At 38.1% G+C, this 20562-nt stretch overlaps 1 protein-coding gene across 3 annotated transcripts in view; it reads left to right on the top strand.

Annotated features, from left to right (window-relative positions):
* Positions 1-20562, top strand: part of prickle2b (prickle homolog 2b) — a 207349-nt gene that overhangs the window by 93706 nt on the left and 93081 nt on the right. The window contains exon 1 of one of the 3 annotated variants that reach the window (XM_059944268.1): positions 20094-20265. The exons of the other annotated variants lie outside the window; for them this stretch is intronic. The gene's annotated coding sequence lies outside the window, so the exon portion shown is untranslated. Of the gene's footprint in view, positions 1-20093; positions 20266-20562 lie in introns of those variants that run through there. 3 annotated transcript variants of the gene reach the window in all.

Raw genomic sequence — 20562 nt, 5'->3', positions numbered from 1 at the left:
GCAACGTCGGACTGCCTTAGGGACTCCAGCTCCGGATTTGTCCTCAAGGTTTACTCTCGAAGCCTTTCCCATACGTGGGTACGGCCGCAAGTTTGAAATCAGAGTTTTCCCTCTCTTAGATGGACTGCATTCCCAGGCTGATGAGCTCCATCTACCCGAAGCACTGGTTTTAAGGCACCAGGACCCACCTTTGCCCCTTCTCCTGTCAGTAGAAACAGTTCCACTGGGCTTAGAGGCTAAGCCACATGAGAAGGCCAGGAGTTGGACTTGGTTGTCAGAGGCTATTTGAAGCGCATGCTGTGAGGAGCACTTTTAGGAAATGGGAGATTGTCCCCACTACCACTCTTTGGCTTGACAACCTTGGAACCAAGATTTCTTTGTACAAAGTTCATAAATAGCATATGCTGTTTGACTGTAATTCTGCAGAAGACCCAAGATTGGTGAATTTATATTCATTACTTTTTCACACAGCCCACAAATGTTACATTTGCAGGATTATTTTAGCTCTATACTTTGAAGCCCAACCCCCTTCAGCAAAGGAGCTAATGTGTGTACACCAAGTTCAATGATGTTAGTAATCTATTGTAATGATCTTGGTTGAGGGATAAATAATGACAAGGACAATGATGAGATCTCCTTCAAAATATAGTTCTTGGCATCTTTTACATGCATATGTGCAGTGAATAGCAATTCTCACAAAATGCTGGAAGAACTCAGCAGGCCAGGCAGCGTCTATGGAAAAAATTACAGTCAACATTTCGGGCTGAGACTGGAAGCTAATTTTCTCTTGTTTGTGAATAACAGTTCTGTTTAGTTTCTCATTCAAAGGATGATATTTTCACCTGTACCACACACTGTGACATATGATCAAAGTTTCAAATATAGTAATAAAATAAAGTTAGAAAGCAGGAAGAAAAACAGTATAAATTAACAAGACTTATTAGAAGGGAAGAGTGTTGTAATATTACATTGAGATGAAAAAGGAAACCACACCTTTAATAGAGACTGCAATAAAAGGTATACCAAAAAAGGAGGAACTTAAAACAAATTATAGGAGAAAAGTAGAAAGTAAACAAAAATAAATAAAAGCTGTCAAAATCCTGGGATCTTGATAGTCTACATATCAGGCTTCTTTATGGCAATTGACATGGGGCAGCATGTGTTTGAGGGGAAGAGTGTGTAACTGATTAGCCGACTTGAAAATATCCTGGATTCTTTGAGAGTCTCAATAGGCTAGAAAGTAGAAACTAGTGATCAAGAAAAGAGAAAATGAATTGGGAAATTACAGGCTGGTTACATTCAACATTTGTCAGTTGAATACTGGGATGTGTCTCTCGATTGCCTTAGAGCAAAGCAATATTTACTTATCATCTTTGATAGCCCTTTAACTAATTGGAATACTAAGCCATAATAGATATCATAAGTTTGAGCCATCCTTGAAAATAATGGAAGTATAGATTTCAAGTAACCTGTGGCCAATGCTTATTACAACTGATGAAGATCAACTTATAGAAGTTTGTAGGGTAGAGAAATATTTGCCAGTTAACTACAAAAAGAAACATACGTATCAGAGGTCCATGAGCCAGTTCTTTTCAGAGGATCAGAGGTGAAGATGGTCAGCAGCTTTAAATTCCTTAGTGCTATTAATTGAGAGGACCTGCCTTGGGCCCAGCACACAAGTACAATTACAAAGAAAGCATGGCAGTACCTCTACTTCCTTAGGAGTTTGAAGAGATTCTGCATGACATTTAAAACTTTGACCCACTTCTATAGATGTTTAGTGGAGAATATATTGAGTGGCTGCATCACAGCCTGGTATGGAAGTACCAATGCCCTTGAATGGAAAATCCTATAAAAGGTAGTGGATAAGACCAGTCCATCACAAATAAAGTCCTCCTCACCATTGAGCCCATATACATGAAACATCACAGGAAAGCAGCATCCATAATCAGCCCTCCCCCCCCCAGCCCAGGACATACACTCTTCTTGCTGCTGCCATGAGGAAGAAGGTACTGAACCTGCAGGACTCACAGAACCAGATTGAGGAGTAGTTATTACCCCTCAACCATCAGGCTCTTGAACCAAAGGGGATAACTTCACTTCATTATTGAAATGTTCCACAACCTATGGACTCACTTTCAAGGACTCTTCATCTCAAGATTTATTGCTTATCTAATTTTTTTTCTTTTTGTATTTGTACGGTTTGTGTCTTTTGCACACTGTTTGAACGCCCAAGTTGGCGCAGTCTTTCATTGATTCTATTATGGTTATTATTCTATAATGGATTTATTGACTATACCAGCAAGAAAATGGTTCTATATAGTGACATATATGTACTTTGGTAATAAATTTATTTTGAATTTTCTACAAACATTGTAAACATCCACAGGTAGTGTACAGATCAAAATGTAAGTTGAGAAGTAGTGGATCAAGTTTTGATAAAAGCAAGATGGATTTAAAGAGACTTTTGAATTTTATCATTATTTAACCAGTTACTCGTGGTCACTGTATTTAATTTTCCATGATTCTGAAATTACTGGTGGGGTCAGTATGGTACATGCAGTCTCTGGCACAGGTGACATTTAAATGGGCTGGCAGTTAGCTAGTTTGGAAGGTTGGACTGGTCTTTTGATCTCTCAACACAAGAATTCAGCCTTAAGACCATCCCAAATCTGAGCAGTTGTAAAATAGGAATTCCTTTAAGCCATGGTGATGTTTTTCAGTGAAACTTTAAAGAACATCCTTGAATCATTTTGTCTGCCCACCATTTAATCCACTAATAGAGTTTAGAGTAGTTTATTGCTCTTGGGAGCCTGATAGTGGGCATGTAAGTAAAATGGTATGTCTTTGAGTCTGACTGAGTGTGATTAGATCTTCACTGCTTTGTACATTGGCCAAAGACATGACATTGATATTAGTTTGTTTATCTTGCAAGTAGTTTTGAAGTATTTTGTGAAGTCAGCATTAATGATGCTTCAGTGATTTTAGGTATCTGCTGTAGATAGTCCATGTCTCAGAAGAGTAGGGAAAGCAGGGATTATTGCTATTCAGCTTACTATAGGATTAGTGGCAGGTTTGCTATCTTGACCTTTAACCATTCTTTATGTCAGGCAGAAAATGTCTATGCTGACACATTGAGGGCAAGGATAACTTTCACCATTAATGTCTGATCTTTCTGGGATGTGGCTTATGAGATATGAGAAGTGGTCCTTGCTTTCCAGGGACTCTTTGTGGACTGTTTGTTTTCAGGATTGTCATTATATAGCAAAGGAGGTTGGTAGAGGAACTATACTTTCCAAACATTTGTTGGAACTAATATTGTCTTGAATGGTTTAATGAAAAGGTTGACAATGACATGGCATTTGGCTTATGAATGTGTACATTGACATATCTTCTCAGTACCACATCTCTAAGACTGAGGTTGGAGTAATTTTGATTTTGGAAAAGGGTTGAAAAGGTTAGAAAAGGTAGTTTCCCATTTGGCCTTCAACTGGAGGCAAGATGCAGAGTTTCAGCCAAGAATATCATGCTGTAGCAGAAATAAGACAGATATATTTCAAAGGGCATCAACATTTTAAGTTCTCCTCTATTGACTGAGTCATTGATTTGAGTAAGATCAAAAGAGGCCATGGTAAGTGAATGATATATTCAATAAATTATTTGCACAAATTTTAGTCTATTTTAATGTATGGTGAATGGGTTAACTGTATTCTTGGTGCATTATTTGATAGGCATTTACACTACTTTGAAATATTTGCTTTTGAACAGTTTAACTTAAAGTTCAGCATTGTTTGATAGATGATTTTACGGAATATTAGTGATATCTTGAATTAATCATTTAAAATGCAATGTGGAGAAGGATTTTACCCAAACTGCTAAGTATTCCATAAATTCAGAAATGATTAAGGTTTTAAATATATGCAGTAGATGTCAGAAACAAGTAGTAAAGAGGAAGATTTTTGATATGTAGTAACATGCTCAATTCTATTTCAAAGAAAATTTCACCATAGTTTTGATACAGAAGTACAGTTAAATCCATCTAGGCATAATGTCTTATAATCTAGATTTATCTAAATTTTAGCTGTAATTATGTTTATTTGAGCAAAGAAATTAATGAGTTATCTGTTTGATATGTGAGTCTGATAATCCCTCTTCTTCCCAGAGAAGTGCTAAGGCTACTAAAGCCACTGTTGCTCAGCTATCTAGACTTACCATGAAATAAGTTTATTCAAGATCATTAGATTCTGCCACTTAATCTGGTAACCCTCTTATACAAACGTCTTTAAATAGTTTGCAGTAAATCAGTGCAATAGCACGTTGGAGTATCTGTAGTAGGCCTTTTATTTCAACAAGAAAATACAGTTACTGTGGAAACAAAATAAAGGAACTTAATAAATAAGATAACTGTAACAGCTGGCTTTCATAATGCAGTTGTTGCCCCTTTTTTGTGTATAAAGCTTTCATTATAATGTCTGAATCAGCATTGTTTTTAAAATATTTAATGATTTCTTGTCATTCGTTTTAAGATTTTTCAGAGATGAGAATTGCTTTGAAATAGTACAATTTTTAACTTCACAAAAAAAGCATTGTTAGTTCAGTGATGGGCTTAATGATTCACTGATAGATCCTGAATAAATTGCAACAACTAAACAGAAACCTGCCTGGCCAAACATATCGTAATACCATTGTGGCAAGGGCTCACATAAACCAGACCAATGCAGGTTTAAAGGTGAAACTTATAGAAAAAGCCACACAGTAGGACACATACAAAGAGTACGTTGGGCAGACAAAAATAAATAATTTCACAGAGAGGAGAAAAAGATAAAAAATGAAGATGCAGTTTCAAAAAGAGCATTAATCTGCATGCTGTGAATGATAAATCTGATGATGAAGAGAGTAGTATAGGAGTGAGTAGCCTTAAGATTTATAATGTGATAACTAACAATAGACAAGCAATTTGGTTTACACCAGAAGTGAACAGAAAATTAATTAAAATGGAATTGGACACTGACTTGGCTGTTTCAATCATTCTATCAAATGAGTTTGAACAGCACTTCAAAGGTACTGAACTGAAGCCTGCAGATATCCAACTAAGAATGTATACTGGAGAAAAGATAACTCCTGTGGGGATGACATTCATAACAGTGAAATACAACAACCAACAAGCCACATTGGACTTGCATGTGGTAAAGCCATGAGCACCAGCATTGTGAGGTCATGATTGGCTGAGACAGCTACAACTTTATTGGAGATCCATCCACTATTTGCATGCCATATATCCTGCAATAGAGGCAACTGGAAGTGAATTAAGAAATGTACTGGAGTGTTCAAGGATGGCACTGGGAAACTCAAAACATATCAAGGGTAAAATATTGTTTAATGAAAATGCTACACCTAAAGCCTGTCCGGTTCCTTATGCCATCTGTGGAAAAAGTAGCAAATGCGCTAGATTGCATGGAGGCTGAAGGAACTCTTTTGAATGTTATGTGGAGCTCATGGCAACACCAGTGGTCCCACTAGCTGAGATGAATAGGTCTGTCAGTATCTGTGGTGATTTTAAGATCAATGTCAACCCAATACTGAAAGTAGATCAATACCCTCTACCTAAGGTCAGGGATATCTTTGCAGGCCTTTCTGGAGGAAAACACTTCAATAAAGTGGACTTAGCTGAGGCCTACCTACAGATGGAAATGGAAAAAAAGACCAAATTGTTTCTCACCATAAACACTCACAAAGGGCTTTATTGCTATAATAGGCTTTTTTTAGAGTAGCATCTGCACTCATACTCTTACAGAAAGCTATGGACCAGGTGCTGCAAGGTTGCCCAAAATCTCAAGACAGTGTTAAGAAGATTAGAAGATCACGGGCATCATGTGTAAATTATTTAAACCAAGCATCACTTACTTGTCGCACTATTGACACACAAGGATTTCACAAGTGGTTCACAAGAAAATTCAAACAGTAGTGGATGCCCCAAGGCCAAGGGACATGTTAGAGTTGCGGTCCTCTTTAGGATTCATCAAATACTGTAACAGAATCCTGCCAGACCTGGCTACTCTGCTCCACCCCTTGAACTCATTACCATAGATTGGGAAGAAAAAGCAATAGACAAGGCAGTGTCAGGTGGCTTTCTAAAAGACAAAGGAAATGGTGACATAAGGCATTACACTCACACATTATGATTCACATCATCCAATGAAACTTCACCATATGGCATAGGTGCAATTATGTCACGTGCTATGAGTGATGGTTGTGGACACCCCTTCACGTTCCCTTGTATAGGAGAGAGTTTGCCCTCATTACTGATTAGCAAGCACTAATACTCTTAACAGTAACAGCACAAGTTCAGAGATGGGCTCTGTTTCTTGGAGAACACAATTACCAAATCAAATTCAATAGGACCCTTAATCATGGACATGCTGATGTCCCCTTGGAAAAGGATATACCTGAAAAATGAACAAAAGAGGACACTCCTCTGGACATATTCTCCCTAATGCAAATCGAAAGACTCCCTATTATGGCAGAGAAGATCCACAGGGAAACCAGAAAAGGCCCTGTTGTGTACCTAATATTTCAGTAATATTTGTGTAATCTTGTATTTGTATTGTGTGGTTAAGCATTCTTGTTTGTTTAACTGATTCATTACAGATTATATGTATAAATACATGAATTTCATATGTTATCATGCTACCCCGTGATATATGCACATCTTGCTTAAAGTAAAAATAAAGTTTGACTCACATTTCGGACTCCCGTGTCTTCCTTTGGATTGCTTTAATGTTTTGAAGTTACAAAACAGAACAGACTCCACACTGCCCACCTAATATGGCTGGAATGTGCAGCAGTATTTCCAGTTTCCCCATTTTTACCAGTGCTGGAATGAACTTGTCCTTGACGTGAGTTGGCTTATGTGGGGATTGAGAGTTTTTGTACCATACAAGATGAAAGCTAAATTGTTGGAGGAGCTACATGTCGGTCATCCAGGCAGGTCAAAATGAAAGCATTGGCTCAAAGCTTTGGTGGCCTGGGGTAAATCAGCAGAACAAGTAGCTTCCCATGCACTGTTTAAGATGCTAACGTGTCCAGAAGAAAGGTGTCCAGAGCTGCCAGAACCATTTTCTGCAGTCCCAGAATCAACTCCTACAACCATCACAGAGGAAACCCCAGAACCCAAGATTATTTCACTGTGTCTCACTTGTTGTAAACTCAAAGTTAAACTCACATTTTGGATTCCTTTAAATTAGCTTAATGTTTTGAAGTTACAAAATATAACACACTCCATACTGCCCACCCAAAATGGCTGGAATGTGCAGCAGAATCTCCACTCTGCCAACAGAGTGACCATCCCCCTCCCTTGTCTGGAAAGACGGTGCCTCACAAGAATAAGAAATCCTCCACAGCAATTAACTCTTAAAGCCTGAATAGGACAATTTAAAATGTACACTAATGTGGATGTCTGTATGGTAGTTGTGTTATGTAGTATACTGTGTATGTAATAGTTCAGTAATATTTGAGTAATCTTTTTTGATTAAGCATTCTTTGTTTACACAATCCATTACAGGATTTATTTAAAAGTACTTGAATGGCACACGGCATGACGCTATCATGTCGTAAGTGCACATTTCACTAAAGTGAAACTAAGTAAAAACCAAGTACACACATGGTCCTCTGTTTTTTCTTTCAATTAGTTTTGTGTTTTTGAGTCACAAAGCATAACAGGGACCTCTCTTGGATGATCAGAATGGGTCTTCCTTTTCTGAAATATGCGCCCTGTGCACTTAGCAATTGCCAACTTTAAATTAACTGAATTAATTTACTCGTTACTGAGTCCTGATGAAGTGTTTCAACCTGAAACGTCGATAATTCCTTTTCTCCCAAAGATGCTCCTCAACCCCCGAGTTCCATTGCAGTTCCATTTTCCAGCATCGGCCTTCTCTTGTATCTCTGTTGTAATCCTTCTCTGTATTCCACAATCTGGAATTTTTCCTCATAAGCTCATTTTTGGCAAAAAGTAATATCAGTTTATTTTAATTATGTAAATTCAAACCTGATTGTTATTATTAACAATAAAAATAAGTCATTGACAGAAATATAATTTCTGAATTTGATTGTCCAGTTAAGTCTTACTAAAGTTGTATTTAACATCATCATAATCACTTTTATTTAATTTTAACTATATGAGCTCAGATGATATTTACCCCTTCTCCCTACCAAAACAGAATCTCTAGGAAGAATCCATATACCATAAAAATTAGACCAGCAAAAATATCTCTGCCAGAATGCAGCCTTGCAACAGCTCAATACACACAAACGTGGTCATATAATATGTTTCTCTCAGAGCAAGCACAGTAGGTGTTTATGTTTTCAACAGACCACACTAGTTTAAAGCCAGTAATCTAATTCTATGCTGGCTTTCATGTGACTGATGCAGCTTCTTTGCCTGTGGAAAATCATATACAACCCTAGAAGTGACGAGCTTCCTAATTAAATAATTGGAGTACAGTTACAAGTTTTTAGCACCTTAACTGAAATATTAAGCACAGTGCTATGGTTGAAGTTTTATTTCTTGTGATCCCTGCCATCAGACCTTTCCAACACAAGGTTTAAACGTAATAGTCACATTATATGCTTTGATTGGCCTGTGCAATGAGGTCATGTCTAATGAGTGGGTGTGTTTGAGCCAGTATACTGTCAATATGTTATTTTGCTGCACCAAGGCCCATAACAGTTTGTTGCAAGTGCCTCAATCTAGTCAATGGATCTATGTGCAGGCAGAAGCAATTAGATGTCATTGACTAAAGTAGTACAACACATCATCGTAGGCTCTAAGGCCTGGTCCTTTACTGTACTGTTATCCATAAAGTGAAATGTGTTAGATTTCCACAAGATAACTTCCAGAAGAGTTGATTAATATCTCCACATACTAACCCATCCACTCCACACCCCCCACAACCACTACTTTATCATTTCCTGTCAATCACCTTATGTACAGACAGCCCTGTGCCTAATCATTCTATGTATATATGCTGTCTTATGTGTTTATATTTGTAAGGTTTTTTTATTATTGGGTTTGTTACAGTGTTTTTTGTGCTGCATCAGATCTGGAGCAGCAATTATTTTGTTCACCTTTACACCTATGTATTGAAAATGATATTAGACATTTTGAATCTTCAATTAGATTACAAATAGTGAAGTTTGGTGAAAATAAGAATCTTTTTACTCAAATGTGTGCTGTAGAGTTGGAGAGCTTTGGTGATTTGATAAAGGTGATAAGAGGCATAGATAGAGTGGGCAGCCAGAGTTTTTTTCCCCTGGATGGAAATGGTTAATACAGTTTATTGGTGGAAAGAATAGGGGGACATCAGATGCAAGTTTTTACACAAAGAGTGGTAAGTGTTTGGAACACACTGCTGAGGTCGTAGTAGAGGCAGATGCATTTGGGCAACTTAAGAGACTGTTAGAAAGGCACACAAATGAAAGAAAAATGGAGGGCTATGTGGGAGGGTAGGCATAGATTGATCTTGGAGCAGGTAAAGGCTCGGTGCACATTGTAGGCCAAAGAACCTGAACTGTGTTGTATGTTCAATGCTCTGTGTTCTAGTATATCTTGCCTATCTCATGTTTCTGTTTGGAACTTGATACACAAATTCAACAATTCTTTAACAGCTAATAACAGATTAATCTAGTTCTGGTTGTGGGAGATGGTGGAATTTCATCATTTTTATTCATTTTAAAGATGTAGGCATCATTGGTAAATCTACCATTTATTGCCCATCCTTGACTCATTTAAAAAATGGCAGTGAGCCTCTTTCTTGAAGCAGTTGTGGAGCCAGTTTCTTTAGATCTCCACGTTACCTGAGATTCATGTCAACACTCTATAGATACTACAGACTTGGTTGCTAGATGATTAGAATGAATGTCTAGTTCTTGCTTGAAGTCGTTGGAGCCAACAACTGAAAAATGGGAGTGTTTTGGAGTTTCCAATGGGCTAGCACTGCATTCTTTCTGCTACACGTCTATAAGGGTACAAATATAGTGTGTCATCCTGCTAAAAATGGCAAGCAAGTTAGCACCCAAAGTTTATGTGGCTGAGATCATTGTATGCAAGCAGCAAAGATGCTTTCTCTGTGACAGACATTCTCTTATTTCCTTGTGTCTCCGATTAATCTGTGATTGTGTTAGAGTCCTCCAGTGGCGATTATAGAGAATGTACATGACATTTATGCCAGAATCTCTTCTTTGGAAAAAAAATGTTTGTAGGTCCTTTATTCTCATGTCACAAGAAATCATTCTTATGGAAGTTTTAAATACTGATTTGGTCATTGTGAAGACCTAATCTTAAAAATCGCCACACAGAAGTATTCTTGTGGTTCATTTATTGGTTAATTAAAGTCAGTACATGCCAAAGATTCTTAAAACCTGTTAATTTATTCATCAGTTCTCTGTAACCTTATTTTTCCATCTCTAATTGTGAGGGGCTCAACTATTCTAGTTATCTCTGCAGCTTTGTCTTATGATTTCTTGAGCTGTACTATTTGTGGTAATTTACTTGTCTTTTCTTATTTCTGTTAAACATAGCACACACTTCTACAAGAACCAAAAGTGAAAATAATGAAAACAGTGGATTGGATGAGAATGACTGAAAAACAGTAAAATGCATCTTGCTCTATAAGGATTGTGATGAATCCTGAAGGGATGCAATTAAGTGGATGAAAGTTGAAGAAAGGGTGATAAAGAGTTGAGTAAAGCTTGAGAAGAACACTTAGCAAAATGGTAGTGTAGCGGTCAGCGTGACGCTATTACAGCTCAGGGCATCGTATTTCAGATTTCAGTTCCGTTATCCGCTGTAAGCAAGTTTGTATGTTCCTTCCCATATGCACGTGGGTTTCATTTGAGTGCTTTAGTTTCCTCCCGCAGTCCAAAGACATACCAATTAGTAGTTTTTTTTGTAAAATTGTCTCATAAATCAGTGGGATGCTGCGCAGCTTGGCTCAAAGGGCCAGAAAGGGTGTTTCACATAAATACCCCTAAATAAAATAAAATTAAAAATTAAAAAGTAAAATAGGACTACCCTTCAATCAGTCAATATGTATTTTTATATCTAGTTAGGATATTATACAGTTTCTATATTGCATTTATGATCTGGGCACAACAGATCGAGCAGCGCATGTGGAAGGAGAAACGGTACATGTTTTGGGACAAAGGTATTTTGTTAGAACAGATGAAAGGTCTTCAGCCTGAAACATTGCTTCTACTTATCTTTGCACAGTAGTTGCATGACAGCTGAGTGTTCTGTGCATTTTCTATTTTTATTTTGAATTTCCAGCACCTGTAATTTTTGAATATCAGAACATGTGTACTGCTTACATTCAAACACATTGCCTTATTCAGGACAGGGATGACTGAGAGAAAAGTATGCACGTACAATACCTTGTCTGCATTTATCATTCTAGTGAGGATCAATCTGTCGTGTCCTGTGCTGGTTTGTGCCCACCTCCAGTTTTGATTCATGGACTTTCCTTTTAAACTAAGCTAAACATCATGGCTATTGCATGGCCTAAAGATGCAAAACACAGAAGTTGTATTCTGAGCAGTTTTGGGCCCCTTATATAAGAAAGGAAGTGCTGACATTGGAGAGGGTTCAAAGGTGGTTCAAAAAATGATTCTGGGATTGAATAGCTTTTCGTATGAAGAGTATTGATGGCTCTGGGCCTGTATTTACCAGAATTCAGAAGAATGAGGGGTGATCTCATTGAAACATACCAAATGTTGAAAGGCCTCAATAGATGTGGAGAGGATGTTTCCTATGGTGGGGAGTATAAGACTGGAGCGCACAGTCTCCGAATAGAGGGGCATCCTTTTAGAACAGAGATGAGGAATTTCTTTAGCCAGAGAGTGGTCAATCTGTAGAATTTGTTGCCACAGGCAGCTGTAGAGGCCAAGTCACTGGGTATAGTTAAGACAGAAGTTGATATATTCTTGATTTAGTCAGGGCATGAAGCAATCCCGTAGTTGCTGCTCTCCATTCTGTAAAAGAATGAAGGAAGCAGGCTGGAGGTTGGGGCTTAATCAGCCATGATGAAATGGCAGAGTAGACTCAATAGGCTAAATAGCCTAACCCTGCTCTTATTTCTTATGATCTAAGTTAAAACCAGTTAGTGCAATTGGGTTGCTTTCCAGATTAATTAATGCAAACTAATTAAATTGGCTAAATGCACTTGTGAACTTTTTTTTTATTCCCACTTGTCTAGATGGGTAACTTTTCACATCAAAAGTGTGAATGCCTTCTCATCATTATATACTTGCATGTCTTCTATGACATTCCCTAGACCACATTTTGGGAAATTTGGTTGTCCTTCTCCTACCTGTATACAGACAGAGGCTAAAGAGCAAGGCTCCAGGGGTAAGGACAACAAAGAGGTGTCATAGAATGAACAGCTACAGGATTATTTAAGCCATGTTCAAGGACTCATCAGATGATTTGAATGAATACGCCACAATTGTCACAGTCTTTATAAAATAGCCAATCGACGACAAGTGTATTCCCAAAAAATCATTCAGAGTCTACCCTGAGAGGTTTTGGATGAACCAACAAATTTGTAATCTGTTGAGGAACAGATCAGTGTTGTTCAGACATGGTGATCAAGTAAAATGCAGGAGGTCCAGGAAAGACCTCTGGAAAGCCATCTTGCATGTAAAGGGGCGATTCTGGACCAAACTGGAATCACAAAAGGATGGTCGACAGCTGTGGCAGAGTTTGAATGCTATCACCTACTACAAAGTAAAACCAAATGACACATGTAACGACAAGGTTTTGCTCCCAGATGAGCTCAATGCCTTTCAAGTTCACTTTAACTGCCAAAATCATGGAGTGACTTTCACAAGCTCCTGCTGCCCCTAATGACCCTGTGATTTCCATATCTGAGGTCGACATGAGAACATCCTTCAAGAGGCTAAACCTATGAAAAGCATCTGACCCAGACAAGGTACCTAGCCAAAAATTGAAGACCTGTGCTATTCAACTGGCTAGAGTGTTCACGGATATCTTTAATCTTTTGTTTCAGCAGTCTAGGATACCTATCTGCTCCAAGCAAGCTTTAACTATACTAGTGCCCAAGAAGAACATGGTTACCTGTCTCAATGACTGTCATCCAGTAGCACTACGTCAACTGTGATGAAGTGCTTTGAGAGGTCGGTGATGAAGCATATCAACTCCTGTCTGAGGAGCTACTTGGATCCACTCCAATTTGCCTTCTGTCACAATAGGTCAATAGCAGATGCTATTTCATTGGCTCTTCACTCAATCTTGGAACATCTGGACAGTGAAGATACATAGATCAGGATGCTCTTCATTGACTACAGCTCTATATTCATCCCCTCAAAACTAATTTAAAAAGCTCCAAGACCTAGGCCTCAAATCTTCCTTGTATGACTGGATCCTCAATTTCCTCACTTGTAGGCCCCAGGCAGTTTGGATTGACAACAACATCTCCACCACAAGTGCATCACACAGCTGCATGCTAATCCCCTGCTCTATTCACTTTATGCTTACAACTGCAAGGCTAAGTACAGCTTCAATACCATAGTTTCTGTAAGTTTGCTGATGACTCCACTATTGACCAAATCAAAGTTGATGACATATCAACATAAAGGAGGGAGATTGAGAAGTTGACTGAATCGTGCCACAACAACCACCTCTCATTCAATGTCAGAAAAACCAGAGTTAATTGTTGACTATAGGAGGAGGAGCATCAGGGGATCAGAGGTGGAGAGAGTCAACAACTTTAAATTCCTTGGTGTTATCATTTCAGAGGATCTGTCCTGGGTATAGCATGTAAGTACCATTACAAAGAAGACATGACCATGCCTCTACTTCCTTAGAAGTCAGCGTAGATTCAGCACGTCATCTAAAATATGGACAAACTTCTGGTTTGTGTGGTGGGGAGTACACTGGTTGCATCATGGCCTGATATGGGGAAACCTGTGCAGTTCAATAAGAAAGCCTGCAAAAAGTCGTTAATGCAGCGCAGTCCACCACAGTAAAGCCCTCCCCACCACTAAGTGCATTTACAAGGAGCTCTTTTGCAGGAAAGCAGCATCCATAATCAAAGACCCAACCTCACCATCCAAGCCATGTTCTCTTCTCACTAATACCATCAGAAGGCAGGTACAGGAGCCTCAAATCCCACCCCACCAGATTCAGGAACAGTTATTACCTCTCAACCATCAGGCTTGTGAACCAGAGGGTATAACTACACTCATCCCGACACTAAACAGATTCAACAACCTATGTACTCACTTTTAATGACTCTACAATTTATGTTCTTGATTCTTACTGCCTATGTATTTATTATTTTTACTTTTATTCTTTTTTTTGTATTTGCACAGTTTCTTTTACACATTAGTTGTTCGTATTTAAATTTTTATTGATTAAATTGTGTTCCTTTCTATTTACTGTAAATGCCTGCAAGAAAACAAGTCAGGGTAGTATATGGTGACATATATGTACTTTGATAATAAATTTATTTTGAAATTTGTAATTTGAACTTTGACATTACTATTGATGGTAGGGAACAATATTAATGTCTTTGATTCTTCATTCTCTATGTAAATGAACATCTTTACTCACCAATTGGAAAACAACAGACATTTAAGATATAGGGGAAAATTCATAGCCAACAGCAGCATTATTGTGTATTATTTTCAGCACCATTCATAGTTTTCTCCATTCTATTGCATTATCTCTTCACCTACCCTCTATCCTCTATGCTCTGCCAAACCTCAATTCACCTGGGTTACTGCTGCACACATTTTGTGCCACATAGTAGGACCTGGAGGCGAAGGGTGGTGTGCCAATTTATCTCCAAGGCAACAATGTTACAATAACAATCTTAAAATTATTCGAATTTCAGACCTCTGTAGGGCCTATCAATCTTAACATTAGTGCTTAGGCCCACCCCCACCTCTCCAAGTGCTCTGTGTGTCCACATGGGGTTTAGTAACTAACATTCCTTTCCTTGTTCATATAATGTAAAAATCCTATGCTTATGTTTAAACATTAAATGGGCTTACTTATCCTTAGCTTTCTAGCCTTCTGTAATCACTCCCATCTTTCCACTCCCAAAGATTTTGATCCTGATAGACTTGGCATCTGTTTCTGACATAGCACTATGCATCATGTTACTGCACTAAAGATGTTATAAATGTAGGCTGTTACTTCCTCACTTGAATAATATGGCAGAAGATGGCTGAAGGCTGCACATGATAATGAAGAATTGAGGGGAAAATATGCTTAAGAATTCCATCTTTTGCCTTCCCTTCCTCAGCCACTATGCATTCCCCACTCTATCATATTCACATGTCCTCTTCTCATTTACCTACTCTCTACCTTATTCTCATCAATCTGCCTTTTCAACTCCATTACTTGTTCCACTGCCATCTGCTTCACTATTATTCACCCTTTTGCTCAATGGTTATATAATGTGAATCTTCATGTTTCCCCCATTTTCTTTTCATCACTCTCTGCTCATCTGTTCAACCCATCCTCCCTGCACATTCTTTTCCACGGAATCATTCTTTACATTTAAAATCATTTGTATAGAAATCAAGTTAGAAAGTGGAAAGAAGCAAATGGCTCACTTTTTCTCTCCAGGTTTCTGTTTCAGACATGCATGTGATTAAAATTGAGCTCATGTAATTGATAACAAAACATGACCTGCATGTTTCCTGATCTTTATCACCTCCCATGAATACCATCTAAAAGATAGAATGGACTGAGTCTTCTAGTCTACATTTTCAATTGAAAGCACTGCTGAGAGCTGTGATTCAAAGCGATAAAAAGGCACTTTATATTTAAGAGATGCAGACTTCCTATAAATGGTATAATAATATGAAATTTCCAGCTCCTACCAATTTTTGAGCTGCCAATAGATATCAAAGTAAATTTGGTAGATTGCCAGTCAGAAAAACAGTCACATTTATTGCCTGAGATTATCTTTTGCTGTCCTCACCAGGTACTCACATTGGATATCTTGGCTATTTTGAGTCTGCAGAATTTCTCCTCCAGTTCAGCATCTGTTAGGAGTAGTGAACTGTTAAAAGAATGAAGCTGACTAGTTGTGCTTCTAGGTTTCTTGGCCTCTAATTTATATGTATTGGTGGTAACACTTTAACCCCATTCTGTGTGGAATTGTACAGCAAGCTATATTAACACATGAGCTACACTTACATTTTGCCATCCTGCAAGTCAAGAAAAAGAATCTTGATAGAGATCAAAATAGGCAAAGTCTGGAAAAATCTTAATTTCCCAACAGCTTATGGCTTTTTACTGTTGGAGGAGAATCCACGGTCCTTTTTTTAACATTGTCCTAACAAAATTCCAAGAGGGTATTTCTAGACCCTGATTTATTTCTTAACAACTGCTACCTTTGGCTTTATTCACACAGCTTAGCTCCCATCCCTGTTGATAGTGAGATTTCATAGTGGCAATTAACTGGTTGATTTTAATTACTCTTGAGGACAGCTTTCATATCAATGGTTCCCATTCTGCACAGTCTAATTTTTTTAATATATCCATTTATTTTCCAAAATGGATGTAACTAGCAAAGCAAACAGTTGTTGTCCAGCCCTCATTGGTTTTTGTGTCATATTAAAGGGCACTAGTCAGTTACCTTGGAGAGAATGGAGAAATGTATAGGCCAGATGTATTAGATTGAAACTGAACCTGAAGGAAACTTGTTCTCAGTTCATCTCTTTTTCATGATGGGAAACGATACAAGTGATCCACATGTGTCTTTAAAATAATCTGTTATCTTAATAGCCATTTGTTACTCACGGGAGTTTCTTGGTCCAAATTTAATGTAATTGGTTTTAAATACTCCAGTTTATTTGGTGGAATTTGTACTCTTGTTTCTGGATTAATAATCTGGGTTCTATCAATACTAGCCTAACCACTCTAGCACTCTATCACCCATTTTGCCAAGAGCGCCCATTATTAAGAATTGAAAATATGTGTCATAGAGAAGTACACCTACACGGGGTTCATAGCCCTTCATATTCCTACTATCTATGTACCTATCTAAATTTATCTTAAATGTTGAAATCAAGCTCACTTGCATCACTTGTGCTGGCAGCTTATTGCACACTCTCACGACCCTCTGTGTGAAGTTTCCCCTCATGTTCTCCTTAAACTTCTCACTTTTTACTCTTGACCCATGACCTCTGGTTGTAGTCCCACTCAACCAGTGGAAAAAGCCTGCTTACATTTACCCTATCTATACCCCTCATAATTTTGTATACCTCTATCAAATCTTCCAGTCTTCTAAGTTCTAAAGAATACAGTACTACCCTATTCAATCTTTCCTTTTAACTCAGCTTCTCCAGACCCAGCAATATACTTGTAAATTTTCTCTGCATTCTTTCAACCTTGTTTACATCTTTCCTATAGGTAGGTGACCAAAACTGCACACAATACTCCAAAATAGGCCTTACCAACATCTTATACAACTTCCACATAACATTGATTTATGAAGGCCAATGTGCCAAAAGCTTTCTTTATGATCCTATTTACCTGTGGCACCACTTTCAATGGAATATGTACCTGTCTTCCCAGATTCCTTTGTTCTACCACACACCTCAGTGCCCTACTGTTCACTCTGTAAGAACTACCCCGGTCCTACCAAAGTGTAAAACCTTGCACTTTGTCTACATTAAATCTGCCATTTTTCAGCCTATTTTTCCAGCTGATGTGTATTCCTCTGCAAACCACAATAACCTTCCTCACTGTCCACTACACCCCTAATCTTGGTGTCGTCTGCAAATTTGCTGACGCAGTTAACCACTTTATCATCCAGATCATTGATAAAGATGTCAAACAGCAAAGGACCCAGCCCCAATCCCTGTAGAGCACAGTATTCACAGGCCTCCAGTCAGAGGTACAAACCTTTACTACCAATCTCTGGCTTCTTGCACAAACCCAATGTCTAATCTAATTTACTACATCATCCTGAATGCTGAGCGACTGAACTTTCTTGACCAGTCTCCCATGCAGGATGTTGTCAAATGTCTAACTAAAGTCCATGCAGACAACATCCACTGCCTTGCCTTCATCCACTTTGCTGGTAACTTCCTCAAAAAGCTCCACAGGATTGCTTAGATATGACCGACCATGCACAAAGCCATGCTGACTATCTTTAATCAGTCCCTGTCAATCCAAATACTTGTATATCCCATCCCTCAGAATACCTTCCAATAAATTTACTACAACTGATGTCAGATTCGCAAGCCTATAATTTCCTGGTTTCTGTTTAGAACATTTTTCAAACAGTGGAGCAATAGTGGCTATCCTCCAAACCTTTGGTACCTCAACTGTCGCGAAGGATGTTTTAAATATCTCTGCTTGGGCCCTGGCAATTTCTGCACTTGCTTCCCATAGGGTCCAAAGAAATACCCTGTCAGGCCCTGGGGATTTAATTCATCCCAATTTGCCTCAGGGTAATGAGGTTTACTCTCGCAAACCCACAGATTCTTGGAAGCCAAATATTAAAGAACAGAAACATAGAACAGTACAACACAGAAAAAGGCTCTTCAGCCCACAAAGTTGTGCCAAACCAATTTAATTAGTAACAAATTGCCAGCTAAACTAATCTCTTCTGCCTACACTGTCTGTAATAATCTCATAAACCTCTATCAGATTCTCTCCTCAACCTCTGTTGCTCCAGAGAAAAGAACCCAAGTTTGTCAAACCTCTAATCCAAGCAGCAGCATCCTGGTAAACCTCTTCTACACCCTCTCCCAAACCTCAACATCCTTCGTGGGGTGGCCAGAACTGTATCTGGAAGTGGTATAAATAGAGTTTTATAAAGCTGTAACATAATTTCCTGACTTCTGAACTTAACGCCTGGACAAATAAAGGCAAGCATGCCATATGCCTCTTAACCACCCTATTAACCTGTGTAGCCACTTTCAGGGAGTTATGAACTTGGACCCCAAGATCCCTCTGCTCATCAACACTGTTAAGGGTTTTACCTTAAGGCCAATTTTTAACTTAAATTGCTGACACATTTAGGTGGATTCTAATGCTGTTTTTATGTTTCAGTTGATATTGTACTATATTATCTGGGCAAATTAGGTTATAATTACTCTCAAAGTATCAGTATAGAAAATGCTTTTGAAGAAGTGTTTTCACTAAACTTCAATTTCTTCATCAATTTTGACATCTTTATATTGTTCTTTCCTTTTAAACAGAAAGTAATCCTTGAGATAATTATGGATTCCAGATTTTGAATGTATCAAAGCATATTTTAACAAATGAAGTAAATACTTAGATTTTAGACATAAATCAAATTAATTTATGCACAGTGATCTATTAAGTATATTCCTACAGTAGCTGAGAATACTATAGCCCAGTCTTTGCAAGGAGATTTGATTACAATTGCAGTACTTTGCAAGAGCAGCATTTCTTTAAAACTGAGTCATATGGAAAGGTACTGATAGTCCATCTTGTCCTCATGGTATTGTATTTAGACTAGATCAGCTCAGCAAAAATTGCAGGAACTGCATTCATTCTGCTGTGGAAATAAAAAAAAATGTCTGTTCACAATATTGCATGCTAGATGTATTACAACAATTAATACCATATGTGGAGAGCTGATCACTTTGAATTCAGGGTCAGCAAATTATGTACAGCTGTCACGATCAAAAGTGCTCACTATATAGATTTATATACTTTCAATATTTGTTAAAAATGAAAAATAAACTATACTAATGAGATTGATGTACTGGAAAATAAATATCACAACAGTTCTAACCCCTATTTTGCAGGCACATATGGAAAACAATGTACTATCTTGCCATTCGTGGTTGATTTATGCAGAGTAGAACTTTTTCTAGCAGCAACCCCCTCTAGAGCTAAAGGAATGGAGTTGTGGCTGAAGCAGTGGGTTTGGCTTAAGCTGATGGCTTTTGCCAATAGGCTGGAGGTTAGCTGGTTTTTTCGACAAGTCAGAGGGAATCTGAGAGAGCTGCCTACCAAGTGATCTGGCATTCTTTATTACACAGCCCTTGAATACCTAAGCCATTCCAAACGGCTGTTCTGCAGTCTATGAGAATGCTTCTCCACCTCTTGCTGAGTACCCCACAGGGCCTCGCCAAGCAGTTTCTATTTAATGTAGAAGCCAGACTTTTCTCATTAAAAGGACATTGGAAGTGCTTCTCTGTTTCTTCTACAGTGGATATTAGAAAGACACAGAAACAATTCCAGTAAAGGTAAATGTTGCACTTTTTAAATTTTATGGCCTGTCATAAAAATATTTGTACAATATTACTTTAAATATTTAATTTTACTACAATGTTACGAGGCTTTTTTTCTGAAGCCAATTGATCCTGAGCTTGTGTGGTGCTGCAGATTATAACAGGCATTGATTTTATTAAATACTTTCTATTAAGATGTAATCTCTTCTGCTTTTTAATTTCACAGTCATCATTCCTTTTTGATATATTAAATTACTAAGGCTGTAGAATTTTGAAATGGCAATTTTATTATCATTTCAAGTAGGCTTGTGT

Source organism: Hypanus sabinus, chromosome 19 (genome assembly GCF_030144855.1).
Source record: "Hypanus sabinus isolate sHypSab1 chromosome 19, sHypSab1.hap1, whole genome shotgun sequence".
Classification (NCBI taxonomy): domain Eukaryota; kingdom Metazoa; phylum Chordata; class Chondrichthyes; order Myliobatiformes; family Dasyatidae; genus Hypanus; species Hypanus sabinus.
The sequence above is the reverse complement of the archived record's forward strand: the minus strand, read 5'-3'. Positions and strand labels throughout refer to the sequence as shown.